Source organism: Colias croceus, chromosome 23 (assembly GCF_905220415.1).
Source record: "Colias croceus chromosome 23, ilColCroc2.1".
In the NCBI taxonomy this organism is placed as follows: domain Eukaryota; kingdom Metazoa; phylum Arthropoda; class Insecta; order Lepidoptera; family Pieridae; genus Colias; species Colias croceus.
Window position 1 is genome coordinate 2,542,413 of NC_059559.1, and position 16,207 is coordinate 2,558,619.

General features: G+C 33.7%; 1 pseudogene; it reads right to left on the reverse strand.

Moving 5' to 3' along the window:
- Window positions 1-11,627: 11,627 nt before the first annotated feature.
- On the reverse strand, window positions 11,628-14,630 carry LOC123702512 (annotated as a pseudogene).
- Between the last annotated feature and the right edge of the window lie 1,577 nt (window positions 14,631-16,207).

Consider the following 16,207-nt stretch of genomic DNA (forward strand, 5'->3'; position numbering starts at 1 on the left):
TGCAATAATTTCTGAAAGTTTCTCAGTGTTGTCTTTATGAAATCAATGTAGTAAAATAAGACAAATGAAAACCTTTCTATATTCCCTATTTTCAAAGTTTAAATGAATTAGAACAATTATCTCAGATTTTTAATTCACTATCCTATAGAACTTTAATTCAGGAAAATATTTTACATAAAAAATACTGCGTCTGGTTTAATAATTATATTGAAAACATTTTATTAATTGACATGAAAAGTGTAAAATATGATTTATTAATTGGTAACATTGACTAACAAAATATTTTGTTAGGTACATCGCAATTCGCAGATCACAAAATATTATTTTGTTCTGTGTTTTGTTCTGTCATAAAATGGCGGCTACTATACGTGAAGTTTATTAACTTATTATTTAGGTCATTTTCTTGATAATCGTGTGAAGTTTCTAGTTCTCGTGAGTGTGGTGAAAGTGCGTTGAATCGAGCCCTACGTTCAGGCTTTCAAAAGTTTCTACTGAAAATTATGTGCACGGACAGTTTTGTTTTAGGTATATAAAATGTAATATTACAGTGAAAGCATTTAAAAAATAAAGTATTAATTTCTTTTAATGTCGTTTTCTTCATTATTCTTAGTAAGTACATACCTACTTCAATATGTTTTAAGAAATTTGACTGAATAATATTTGGCACATATCTTATTTTTATAGACTCCGTAGGTAATATTCATTTAGTGAAACTAATTTATATACAAATAATCTTGTAATTATTATTATAAGTGAAAAGTTTTTTTTAAATCACCTAAATCTTTAAAACACCATCCATTTCGTAATCATTTAGATCCTTAGTCTTATTTCTTAAATGTTGAAAATAATTAATGATATTTCAGTTAGCTCTCTAACGACGCAAATATATGTGAGCAGGCACATATTTTGAAGTTTGATTTCAATTTTCAAGTATCAACATAATATCAAGTAAAAAAAAAAAAATAGGTAGGTTACCTATATAATTATATAGTTATTAGTACTACGTATATGTATACGTAGGTATATAGAATTAGTTTTCACCCCAAAATCCAGAGGTCGCATTGTCGCATGTCAAAGTCAAATAGGTTTGCCTTCATATGCTTCAAGAGGGCTCTCTATGCCCTATATATACATTAATATATACATTATACTCTTACTCTTTGTTATACTCTTTGGAGAAGCCGGTGCTGATTGCTATTTGTTCTGTGTTGCATGTATTTATTTATATAAGTAAAGCGCCTTATTCACGGTCCATTTGGACGTACGTCCCGCCAAGGTCATACACGATGCACGACGCAAAGCGACCGTGAATAGTATTGACGTACGTCAATAATAATTATTATTATGTTGCTGGATGTGCACGACCAATTTTTCGTCCAGCGAGCACCCCCACCACCGCGAACGTCGTGCAAGCGCATCATGCATCGTGCATGCTCGATCGTGAATAGGCTTGCTGTACAGTGATCAGTGTTATCAGTTATCACACAGTTGCTGTGATCAGTGTTACCAACTCTACCAACTTTTAGGTAGATCTACCAATTTTCACTTCAGTCTACCTATCTGAATGAATGATGACGATGAATTGAATATTTGTTTCTGTGTTGTGTCGTTTTGTTGTTAAAACTAAATAACTACGTATTAACGGTGCTGATTGTTGTTTGTTCTGTGTTGCACTTAGATTATACACCTACACTACACAGGTATATAATCTAAGGTGTTGCATGTATTTATTTATACTGGATTCTGACAGCAGCGAACTAAGAGCAATAAACCTATAGAGTTCTTATATTGAGACAGAACCAAATACATATTTTCTAATCTACTTACTCTTAGTCAATAACAGCATAAGCCAGATTGAGATAGCGATAGAGTATCTGCACTGTCTTCAAACGTAGCGCGCCGGCAGTCAGTTTGTTTTCCAACCAGCTGGTGGGCTCAGTGCGTCAAGTGTTTTTAACGAAATATTTAGAAAATATAAAGTGTATAGTGTTTCTTTTTATTTGTCAGTGTGCTAAAATAACTATTGTATGTTTATCAACCGGCTATCACTAGTCGAATGGGAGTTTTGGATAAAAACAATGTGCAAATATCTTTCCATCGGTAAGTGATTTTCAGCAAATTGATAAATATTTATGTTTTAAACCTATTTGAAGGTTTTATCAAGCGCTTTTTTGTAATTTTATGTTGTAACTGTAACATTTACCTACTTCATGGGGTTGTGGAATATAGAATAATGAAATAATTTTTAAAAAATGTCACAATAATATCACGTTTGGCATTTTGTTTACCACCGTAGTGTTGTAACACATCTAGCGTATATTATCGATTTATGACAAAAAATCTATTTCATATTAACGTTGATTTATTTATTTTGTTTCTTATATCAGATTTATACCTATTATGTAGTTGTTGTTGCAAATAATAGATGTAAATTTTTTACCGCAGGAAAATAAAACATACCACGTGGTTGTTTTATTTGACTTATGTGTTTTAGTTTTCGTTTGTTGTTTATTAATTTCTCTTTCAGATTATTAATAAATTCATTTTGTTTTAGATTTCCAGAGCTAAATAAAAAATGGGTATAAACATGAGACATGAGTTGATTGGACGCCGCCACAATTTGCTATATTGTGTTCACTGCATTTCGAGCCTGCGTGTTATCAAGATGGATACTCTAGAAGAATTGTGCAATCTTACGCTTACGTTTTTTTTTGTTCCTGTAGTTAGATAATAAATACATTTGATTAAAGAGAGTGAATTTTTATTTTGAATTTTTTTACACATAAGTTACTTTAAATGTGTAACTATGTGAAAATTAAACGGTTGATTAAATGACAGTTCTCATAGATGAGAAACTACTATTGAAATATATACTTAATATACATGCGTTTTCAAAGAAAAACCCGCATAGTTCCCATTCCTGTTGGATTTACGGGATCAAAAGTAATTTTTCCAAATTTCATTGTAATCGGTTTAGTAGTATTCGCGTGAAAGAGTAACAAACATTCATCCTCACAAACTTTCGCTTTATTAGTAGGATGTTAGGAAAATGTTTTCATTAAGACTGTCCTTTTATTAACTTGTTAAAATGCTGCATGATTCCTTCATGCTGACTGTGCCTTTCTCCTCACTCCTTTAACTTTATCATCATTTCCTTCTTTATTTTAAATTACATATTTTCAAGTTTTAAAATTTCTTTTATAATATACTAGATTTCTTTTAGAATATACTAGGGATAAAACCTAACCTATGTGTGTATGTACAAAATTTCATTGTAATCGGTTCCGCAGTGAAAGAATAACATCCATTCTCGCATAATTTCGCATTTATTATATACAAATAATGTATTCAACTGAAATTAATTATAAGTTTTTTTTTTTTATTTATTATTTCACGAAACCGTAAATGCAAAATACATTCACGATTTTATCGATTGAAGCACATCCATCACTATCACCTTCTATCTATCTAAATACGTTCCTATAGTAAAAATGGTGCCATGACTATGTTGAAACGTAGCTTGTTGTCTATAGCTGTCTCATTCTTTCATACGACGTTTTCTTTAGATAGAGAGAAACAAATATATGTAAATTGTATACGCTCGATACAAGTACTCTATAGGTTTATTGCTCTGAGGCAGCGAAGAATTCTTGGGGTTGGCAACACTGCAGCAGATTTGCCATGCTTGATGTGCGCATAGTGGCCTTGAGCTGACGTACAGCGGAGATGGACCGTGAATGCGTCGTGCATCGTGTATGACCTTGGCGGGACGTACGTCCGGACCGTGAATAAGGCGCTTAATGGATTCTGACAGCAGCGAAGAATTCTGGAAGCACGTTTCGTCTCACGTTTCTACATTCAAAAAGGGGACCAGTCTCCAATGTTTCCCCTGCTAGGTATACGAATTCGTGAGAAAATTACTCGCACTTCCACATAGTGTCGCAAACGTTGATAGATTGTTTTCTGCAATTATTAATACTCTGTGATTAATACTATCAAAACCTTCGAGAGAAAAAAAGGGATTTTTAAATTCCTTCTAAAGGGATTTTTGCGTAGGTACTAAAAGATTTATATTTTATAACAAACAATGGGCAGCCTAGTGCAGAACATTTAAAACTTTTTAATAAAAATATGTATTATTTTAAAAAAATAACATCGGTTGCCATTGGAGCCAACCGTTGGTTTAATGCTCGCAATATTATATCAAATATTATTATCATAATGACAATGAATTTTGCTAATACTTTACTTTTATGTATATCTGTGTAACAGTTCAACTTTTATAATCTGTATGTGACGCGACAGCCCTCTACGGGACCTGTCACTGCACAGGTATTTTACAAGTTTTTATGTTTTCGACAAAAAACGCCGACTTATTTCGTAACGCGGACTTGTAAAACTTTTTATCAAGTGATTTTCGTGTCATAAGTTTGTAAAGTAATATTTATTTAATCTATATTTAACGTGTTATTTTAGTTTCATATAAGTTTGTTTGTAAAATAAATATTTATCGCGTCAAAATATTTAAGTGAGATAATCGTATTTTATAAGTGAATTGGACAAGATTTGGATGTGATTGATATAAGAAAACACCAAAACGAAAATCTTTGCCCTAGTTTAGGTAAGTTTTGTCAAGTTTTATTTAGTTTTAAAAGTTTTAAAGAACTCTAATTGAACTCGAAAGTGCGGATAATTTACCTACTTTTAAGATGAAAGTAGGCTTCGAAGGAATTCGACGCAATATGTCAGAACATAATCACGGATTGAATTACATTTTAACGCTTATAATTTATTTAAATGATTAATATTGCAGCGTTTAAATATAATTATTACTGTAAATCGATTGCGATTTTACGATTAAATACTTGTTGTGACCTCGAAAGTGAATTAAAAAATAATTAAAAGATAACATATATAAGCGTAATCTAATATATAAAAATCAATGCCACTTTTCGTTGTAATTCCATAACTCGAGAACGGCTGAACCGATTTCGATAATTCTTTTTTTATTATATTCCTTGAAGTACGAGGATGGTTCTTATGTAGAGAAAACGTTAATATGTACCACGGGCGAAGCCGGGGCGGACCGCTAGTATTTTATATACGTAAGAACTTTATTGTTATTCATATAATGACGGAAATGTGTCTTATTATCAGACTAAAAATTCCATAGTGGATAAATGTATGTGTTTATATTATAATTATTTAAATCTAGGTCAGTTAAGGTATTCTAAGAATAGCTGCATACCTTGGATGCTTATCTAGTCAAGTAAGACCAATTAATTCATCTTAATTTATCATTACATATTCTCAGTAGTATTGAAATCATAAAATAAAACTATTTTCCGTAAGTTTTTAAATTTTTATATCTTATCTATACTAATATTATAAAGCTGAAGAATTTGTTTGTTTGTTTGAACGCGCTAATCTCGGGAACTAATGGTCCGATTTGAAAAATTATTTCAGTGTTAGATAGTCCATTTATCGAGGAAGGTTATAGGCTGTATATCATCACGCTATGACTAACAGGAGTGGAGCCACGGGGGTGAAACCGCACGGAGCAGTTACTATTATATACTAGCAACTCGAACTATTTGGGTAGTGGTTGTAGAATACTAGAATTTTAATAATTTATTATTTATTACATAATATATAGTCCTTCTTTTATAAAAAAATAAAAAAAAGTTAATAAAAAAATAGTTTTTAATCAATTTGCCTAAGCCAATTTAGTATGTAAGTATTTCCGAAGCAAAGCCACATGTTGAAACTAGTTATGTTTGATTATATTATGTGAAAACTTAGACCTCTACAATATGACATTGACTTTTTGAATGAACATTTTATTTCTACCATTTAAGGTCAAATATCTCTAGAACTGTTGAATATATAATTTATTTAAAATATTAAGGACCAGTTTCTAAAACTCACGGCTATAACTTGTAATTTGTTAAGCTGTTTAACTTTATATATTAATGAGAATGAAGGCTTTGTCTAGTACCTATAGTATCACTTCATAGTATAAAACAAAGTCACTTTCTCTGTCCCTATGTCCCTTTGTATGCTTAAGTCTTTCAAACTAGCAACGGATTTTGTTGCGGTTTTTTATAATAGATAAGAGTGATTCAAGAGGAAGGTTTATGTATATAATTTATTAGGTTTAAGTCAAAGTGGGCGAAGCCGCGGGACCTAGTGTAAATTATATTTAAAAACAAGGTGTATCCCGGTTTTACCCGCATTGCTCCGCTCATGTTAGTCTTAGCGAGATGATATATAGCCTTCCTTGATAAATGGGAAATCTAACACTGAAAGAATTTTTCAAAACTGACCAGTAGATAATGAGATTAATACATTCAAACAAACAAATATACAAACAAACAAACTCTTCAGCTTTATAATATTAGTATAGATAAACTCATTTGATTTATCTTAATGATTTTAAAATTATATTTAAAAGTTTTCCAAGACATCAATATTGGATTAAAGATGATTTATTATTAATATTTATAATTATCTAGTTAATTAAATAGTGCTTCAAACGCAATTGACCTCAATTCACCCGCGGGTCGTTGACTCAGATTGTTATGGTTTTTTACTTTATAAACATTTTTAATTCATTTCTAAGAAGTAGGAAAAAAATTGCATACAGTTATTTTTTATGGAGGTAAAGTTTGGTTGAAAAATGTTGATTTTAAGTTATTGTCTGATTTTGATGCTTTGTTAATTGTATATTTGTTCATTCTGATGATGACAAAATTTACTGAAAAATCTTACTGCTACTTCATAATGGTTTTTAAAAGATATTTTGTAGGAAACTAAAAGACCGCAACAGAAGCGTAGCGTGCCTTTGCGGGGCCCCGTATAAAAATTTTGTTTGGGGACCCTTAGGAAGGGTAAAGATTTCTCACAAAAGCGCACGTTGGGGGCCCGCTTGGCGCGGGGGCCCCGTATAATTGATACGGCACATACGGCGGTAGCTACGCCCCTGGGCCGCAACCACCTTAAGAATGAATATGTTTGGGTAGTATGTCATTTGATAGGATACAAATATTAACAACTATATTTATGGAAGCTTTGGTATAGCTTTTCTTAGCATAAAGATTCAATCATCAATCTGGTGTTTAGGCTGGCAATAGCCTTAGGGTTCCGTACCGAAACGGTAAAACGGGACCCTCTGAGACTTCGTTGTCTATCTGTATGTCTGTCTGTCTCCAGGCTGTATCTCACAAACCGTGAAAGCTAGAAAACTGAAATTTTCACAAATGATGTATTTCCGTTGCTGCTATAACAACAAATACTAAGAATTAAAAAATATATATATTAAGGGGGACCCCCCATAGTAAGGAATCGCGTGAGTCCGACTCGCACTTGGCCGGTTTTTCTTTAAAGAGTGCACTAAAATAAAATGTACGGAATAATTATTTTGAATATTGTCTTTCCTTTGACATTGTGTGCCGCAAAGCTTAAAAAGTGTAACATTATATTCTTTTGTATTGTAATAGGAACAACTTTGTTATAACAATAACACGTGGCTACCATTGAATTACGCGCCAATAAAAATTCAGTTTATGAATGCATTACATCATAACTACATCTCATTAAGGGTCAAATATTAAGTGACTCATCAAATTGGGTTATCAATTATTATCATGACAGCATCAACTGTTTTGAAAGCCCAGAGTGTTATATATTTTCTTTATATGTTCAGAAGAAAGTTATTACTTTTTTTTTGTACTCGAGAATGGCTTGATTTTAATGATTTTTGGTATGATGGATACTACACTGGGATTTCAATAATATTGAAACTACTTTTGTTTACTCATTTCCTATTGTATATGAATCTTCTTAGTTACTTTATTAAGTAGTTTGCAAGACGAAAATAAATAAGGATTCATTTTAAATTATATACAGAATACAATTGAAGAAATTGGATTACCAGATAGAAAAATATTTTTACAAATCCGTCTGGTAATACCCATAGATTAGTGGGTTCACACAAACTAATCTGCTTTACTATATTTGTATAGAAAGATTAGGATTTTGTATGTGTTACTTGGTGATATTATTAAAGTTAAGTTTAAAAGTGTACACTGTATACATACCTACTGTATCATATATAATTTTAAATCTACATTTACTAACTGTACTACAATCATAGAAATCTAAATAACAAGAATTACAATATATTTTTACTACTTTTGCTTACCTGTCTGTTTGCATCTTCGTAAGATTCGTTTTTGACCCACTTTAAACAAACAGATTTAATTCAAACTTTGTACACTTATCGAGCATCGGTGATAATACAATAATTTTTTTATTTCATCTTACCTATATAATAGTTTTTGAAGTGAAATTTCTTTAGGCGCGTTGAGAGTAAAATTTCAAGGCAAAACCGTCACGTCATTGAGTAAGCCGACGACTTTGGTATTTTTGAATCTTGCCAAAGAATTTTCACTTCCGACACGCAATTTTTTTAATAACCATATATTTTATTTCACTCGCCCTTCGATGTAGGTACGAAGGCTATTCTGCTATATACCGTACACCTATTACGTCACTGACCGTGCCTTAATCTTGCTAAGCTGCAGATTGTTCAATACCGTTGAGAGGATGATATCATTGCAATCTTACGAAAATGGAAACTCTCTCGAAATTATTCACCACAATTTTTTTAGATTATCCGTAATGAAATATCCTGAAAATAAAATGAGTATTCCAATTTGGATGGATCGTGCTGCTTTAGAAAGATACCTACGCTTAACATTTCTTATGCATTCTTTCGTTATGCATTTCGCCGATTTTTTTTATGTATGAATGTCCATGATATTATAAGGAAAGAGGTGTGAGAGATTCGCTTCGGGGTTGGCACGTCTAAACGTATCTAAGTAGCCACAATTTCCCTTCTTGATCGTGTTATTGTCCAATCATGCCATCTTATTTTGAAGTCTACTCCTGCGTGCTTGAGTGTGCCGTTTTTGAAGATCATGTTGTAATCTTAAATCTATCTACACCTTTCTACTTATGATATCACTGGTTAATGTATAGATTAAACACGTAAAAGAATGGAAAGCGTCAAAAGACGAGCGTATTGTTGGAACATTATCAACGGCCTTCGGATCGCGATAGCGCTGTGCACACTTGCATCGCAAACATACCGTGAGATCAGCGGTAATTGATCGGTGAAAATTTCTCGAAAATTCCTTTTTGAATAGAGTATTTTCTGCATATAAATATTATGTAGCAGTCCGACCAGGCTTCGCCGGTAATATAAATCCTGTGACATTCTACATTCAGCAACCTATCGCTTTAGAACCAAAATATTATGTCAAAATCGAGTCAATATCTAGTTGGTATATAGGGGTCGGTTAACTACACAGTTTTCTGTGTTACTGGTGAAGCTAATAAAAGTGCATTAAAAAGCGCGCAACGCATTTGTAGACGCTATAACTTTGCAAATATTCATGGGCGGTGGTGATCTCTTACCATCGGCAATCAGGGAACCATCAGCTAGGTTGCCCACTCTAATATAAAAAAATTTGCGGTACCTACATTTTTTATACATGTCCACATTATACGTTATTGTTTTTACAATAGTCGTTAAAACATAAATACTATATGAATATAAATTGAACGAGCGTAAAAACTATAACCTTGAAAGCTGACCGTTAAAAGTGAGATCATCGAGCCTGTTACATTGTAGATTAATCATTGCTTTTATCCAAGTTTAGAGTAATTGCCAGTTTGTCTCTTCCTTCCTTATGATAAGTTGCATGAAAGTGAAGGAGACGAACTGATTTATATTGTGGTTATAAGTGTGCCAGAATTTTGGATGTTTGCGACTCAATCACTCACGAATTCATGTATCTATTTGGATGATTTTTTAATGAAATAGATGGTAATGGTAGATCACTATCACTAAGTAATAGAAAACAAAGTTGCTTTCTCTGTCCCTATATCTCTATGTATGCTTAAATTTTTAAAACTACGCAACGGATTATGATGCGGTTTTTTTTAATAGGAAGAGTGATTCTCCAGGAAGATTTTAGTATGTAATTTTAGGTTAGAGGCAAAGCGGGTGAAGCACGGGCGGAAAGTTAGTAAGATACAAAATATGGTTTCATTAGCCAGTAGCCACCTCGTATTTGAGTCCGGCTTAAATTTAAACGGGTTTTATGGATTCGCTTTGGTAGGGATTACCATATTTTCGTCTAACATACAAGGACTGGTACCGAGGACCTGTTTTTTTAATTAACAACTAGCTGCAGCATGTGGTTTTACTTGCGTGGTATCCACTATCCACATCTATTTAACACATTTTGACTTAGCCCGCGTTTTTAAAGGACTTCGTATCACAACAGTGAAAACAGCCTTAGACAATGCTTTATACTTTCGTGCTTAGTCTATACGCTCCTAAGTTTCTTATAAAATAAATATCTTTTCATCTCCGCTGCGATGTGAAAGAAAACTAAACTTACTTTCGTATTTATAATATTAGGAAGCACGTAACACGTTTTGTCCTTTTAACTGAAGGATAAGCTAAACAGAACATTTTTTTTGTTTTTATTGTCGATAGGGAAGCGCTTGACCACAATCTCGCCTGATGTTAAGCTGAGATGTGGTCTAAGATGGTACGCGCTTCCCTAGAAGATCTGATACCTGTTCACTCTACGCTTGAATATCTAGAAATTGTGAAACCGTCTAATAATGTTATAATTGAAAAGATTTTACCACTTATCACCGTATTACACAATGCTATTCCGTTCGCATGAGCTGTGCATGATAAAGATAGCTGATAAACTGATAAACGATAAGGGTTTTGTAATTTACAAGTGTATTTGTGTCGTTCAAGCGTGTTTGTACAGTTTGGACAACGCACCCTTGTTTGTTAAAGAACTGGTCACCATAAAGGTCCTGCCAAGGAAAGTCTATAGGATAGTTCAGCCTTGTTCTGCCACGGCATCCTTATCACCTGAGCTATAAAAGTATTCGTGTGTATCTTGTAGGGACGCTAATATAAATTACATAACTTTATTTTGTAAATGCATTGGTCGTAAGGAAGGTCCTGCTAATGAGTCTATATAGGCAACTGACGCGGTAAACTTTATTCTTTACCCAGGATTGGGCATCCTAAGGTCTACCGGTCAGTTAAAATGATAAATATGCATATTAAAATATACGTCAAAAGTAAAAAAATGTTGTGTGGTTTTATAAAGGTTCGAGCACATTATGTCGGGCCGCAGCGCGTCGGGGCGCAGCGCAAAAGTCCACCCAAATCGCTTCTATACAATTTGTATTTGCTATGGCACACTATGCCGGGGGGTAGCGGGTCGCATTCTTGCGCGGCGGATTTCCGTCAGTGCGATGCGGCCCGCCCCGCCCCGCTGCGCCCCGTCAACAGTGTGCTATAGCAAGCGGATTGGTGTGCACGCGCGCACGTGTTCATTTCACGATATTTGCATTTTTTATTATTTTCGTGATACTTTGGTGTTCACAAAAATGAATGAAGAACTTTTGATTAATTTAGTTCAAGGATACAAAGAACTTTATGATTTGCAAGATCCTCATTACGATGATCAACAAAGAAGAGACAATATTTGGAAGGAAATAGGGGATATAATGAAAGAATCTGGTAAGTAAACACTGTCATGTATTTATTTCTTAATATGTAATTACCACCATAACGCACTTGTATTATGATGTACTATAATCACTTTTTTTAGAAACTTACGTAGTATTTATTCCAAGTTATATGATAAACAACGAGTTAATGAATTACCTTAAAATAATAAACCCTTCATATGCGAGTCGGACTCGCACTTGGCCGGTTTTTTTATAAGTAAGCGGGCAGTATCACTTAAATCACCTTAGTGTCAAGATATTAGTTTCTTCGCATACCTCTTCTAATAACCCTTGTCTGCCACTCAACGGTACCAGTTTGAGATACGAAATATCTTTTAAATTGATCACGGACACACATTGCGTCAAGTGCTGCATGGCTTCCAATATATGGCAAATCTGTGATAGCTTCTGTTACCACGTTTCTCTGAGCTTCCTCTTCAGACCAGTAGCACATGTCGTTTCGCAGTAAATTGTGTAAACAACAAGTAGCTAATATAATAACATTAACATGTTTCGGTAATAACGAAAAACGTCTTTCGTATACTCTAAACTTTTTCACTAATAGACCAAAAGCATTTTCGCTCACACGCCTAGCTCTACTCAGCCTATAATTAAAAGCTTTCTTGTCTTCGTCATTTGTCAACTGATTTCCTGGATATGGTCTCATCAAATGTCTGGTTAATGGAAAAGCTTCGTCTCCAACTATGACATGTGGTAACTGTATGTCTGTACCCGGTATTAAACGATCAGCAGGCAAATTTAACTGTCCATCAATTAAAGCTTTGCAAAAATTAGAGTTATTGAGTATTTGGCTATCAGAATTTTTACCCAATGCACCAACATCAATGACTGTAAAACGGTAGTCCGCATCGACTAAGGCTAATAAAACTATAGTAAACGTTTTTTTGTAAGAAAAATAAAGGGAACCGCTATTCGGTGGTGCTTCTATAATAACATGCTTTCCATCCAGTGCCCCAATGCAATTTGGAAAGTTCCATTGCCTTCTAAAACGCTGTTCTTTGCGTTTCCAGTCTGCTTCTGTCGGTACGGGCATTACATTAGGTGACAGCTTCTTAAATATGGCTGTACATGCCTCGTAAATAATTTGTCTAATTGTTGATTCACCAAGTCGAAAAGTAGTGGCTAATGACTTCATTGAATTTCCTGTTGACAAATATCTGAAACAAAAAAAGCTATTTAGTTCAAACATCATACATCTATTGGCCGATCCTTACGTTTATACAAGTCAATAAGGTTATGTTTAATGGTGTCCTTTAATGGCATGATTATTCTAACTTTACTAATACCTATTTTTTTTCTTCCACAGCTACAGCTTGCAGAGAAAGATGGAGACGTGTAAGAGACAATTACAGACGCGCTAAAAAATTAAGGAAAACAAAAAGTGGACAAGCTGCTACAAATATGAAGAAACCAAAATATGAAGATTTATTGTCATTCCTTATCCCCTATATTAGCAACGAGGATGAAACTTTTTCAAATTTTCCACTGAATAATGTTTCGCAAGACTCAAGTAATGAGGATAATAGTCTTTTAGATGATAATCATAGCCGTGATAGCCCCGGTTCAAGTGCTGGTACTTCTCAAAGCACTATAAGAAATCGTCCTGGTTCTTCAGAAGACATTTCACCTCGTCCTTATAAAAGAAATTCTAAAAGTTTAGATACTCCACCACAGCTTTCACCAACACACTCGTTATTGCAAGAGTATTTAGAAAAAAAATACAGGGCCCAGAAAAATGAATCTCACAAAATAGTTGACTTTTTCAAGAACTTGGGAGAAACTGTTTCAAATTTTCCGGAAGATGTACAAATTCGTGTGAAACGTGAAGTTTTTAAAATAGTTACCGATGCAGAGGAATTGGTTTTCAGGGACAAATCTAAACCACAATATGTATTAAAATTATCTCAAGAAAGCGCGTCGCCCATAATCGGTGTTTTAAATGATTTAGATATGCGCAACCTCCAAACCAAATTATAACACCAACTTCAACAAATGTGAATACAAATAATAATAACACACAGGAAGAAATTGGTCTTGATCTTGATGATAACGCATTAAATGTTTTTTTCCATTAAATCCATTTCATGTACACGAATTGCGTAGGTATTATATTTTTGTGTTATTTTATTTTATTTTTCATTATATTAAACTAAACAATACTGTTTTTGATTTATAAGCTTAAGATGTTTCATTTTTATATTTTTGGTAATAATGTTTGATAGGTAATAATAATGGTAAGATTTTTGTTCTGTGATTTTGTGATCATAATATAATATTGAAATTATTTATTTCGTTGTTTTTTTTTTAATGAAAATATAAATATTAAAAAGACAAATACACACTACCCTAACGTACGATCTCACTAACAATTATTTAAGATACAATTTACACAGCATTAACTCGTTTACGCACTGCCAACCCCATTAGGGATAAAGGCGTAATTACATATAAGTATTTGTGTAAATGGGAGGTTATAAGGATTATTAAAAATCACTAGGTATGCGCTTTAGTGAAACTTACCTTAAACACACCGCAAGCCGCTCTTCTGGTCCGATAGGCTCACGAAAAGTTGTAGTTTTTTTATGCAGATCCTCCTTTATTATGTCAAGGATTTGAAAATATCGATCAGAGGTCATCCGAAAATATCCCCAAAACTTGGCTTCATCTGCTAAAAGATCGGGGAAAAGATGATGGTATTCGCCGAATATCTTTCTCTTAGAACAAATGGGATGTATCCATATTTTACGTTTTTTCTTTTGATGAACTTCTTGTCTATGCCGTTCTTCTTCTTCTAAGAGCAGGCAAAAAAACGAAAGTTCTTCGTCAGAGCTATCCATAACGTACAGTTGCACGCAAATTCCGGCAGTATACTGTACTAAAAATCCGTCAATGAGCTGCGACCCGGCCCGTCAATGATGTGCCAAGTACGCATTTTGCGCTGCGATGCGCCCCGTCCCGCGTCGCTGCGGCCCGACATAATGTGCTCGAACCTTAAAACCACGGTAAAAGTGAAACTTTTTTTCACACTATAGACATTTAACTAAAAATTATCGTATTTGTACGATAATTATCGTACGTATCGTGCCGCACGCGACATGCGCTACAGTCTACACTCTACACAGACCAAAAAGTTTGAGACGATGTAATAAAAGTTTCACTTTAAAAAAAATAAATAATCAAACAGATTTATCAGCGATTCTATCAAGTCGTGATACCAATGTAACTTCCGATTTAACTTGCAATCAATGAGTTCTACACCTTTAACGTTACCAAAAGCGCACCAAAACGACAAATCACAATGAACTTGAACCGGCCGGTCCACCTGTCCGTCCCGCTCTCGTAGGTACCTCTCTCTCGCACCGAGTTATTGGGTCACAATTCACAAACGCGTGCGCTTACGCAAGCGGTTATTGGCGATTGACGAATTGTAAGGTGGTTCGATTTTCTTTTCCCTGCTTGAATATTGATAAAATATTTATTGAGGAAGGCAATAGTTTATACTTTATATATTATACTAGCTTTCCGCCTGCGGCTTCGCCCGCGTTTTTGAAGAAAATCCCGCATAGTTCCCGTTCCGTTAGCCTATATTACTCGTGGATAATGTAGCTTTCGAATGGTGAAAGAATTTTTAAAATCGGTCCAGTAGTTTATGAGCCTATACATTACAATCAAACAAACAAACAAAGTTTTCCTCTTTATAATACATATTATGTATTTGTGTAGATAAAATCATACCACGACCAATAGAAATGAAGCAGCAATGAAAAATATTGCAAAACAAGAAGACATCTGATTAAAATGGATTAAAATGGAATTCACATAATAAGATGATAGGTCCCGAATTAGTAATGAAACACGATTTCAAGACATCTGGTGTCCATTCTCAACTGAATTGTAATTTTTGGCTGTTTGGTTGAATGAGTTATTTTTAAAACTGACCAATTGTGTATGGACTATGGGTCTTGTTTAGGAAGGGTCCCTGATTCGTCTACCAGCAGAAATGAAATGTTTAGCACTTAATAAAGGGCGGAAGAGCTTAATTATTACCAATTTAATTTTGTTTTACAGTTGTTTATATTTTTGTGTTTATATGGGCACCCTAAAATCAATAGTGATCCTAAAACTACACAATTTTAAGAAATCGTTGTCAGGTTGCCTATCTTTATTTAGAATGTGCACACCACAACTATTTGATAAATTTAATCGAATCTTGATGTGCCCAGAGTTCAAATAAAGATGTTGTTATCTATCATTTATTGAAGGTAGGTAATAAAAAACATTCATATGAAAAACTATACTATATTTTCCACACAGACACGAAAAAAAAAAAAAAACAACAGCCTGTGTTGGATTCTAGGTCTTTGATTCGAAATTCTATTTAGAGCTGCTGTTTAGCCCTGTCAGACAAACATACAGACGAAATTTCCCATCAATATTATAAGCATGAATTTAATAGCAATAAGATAATAACATAACTCAAAAACACATTGCATTCTTGTTAAGTTACAATGCCGAGATTATCTCATACCGTATTTAAGGTCACTTCAGTCACCTTTTGTATTTCCTATTA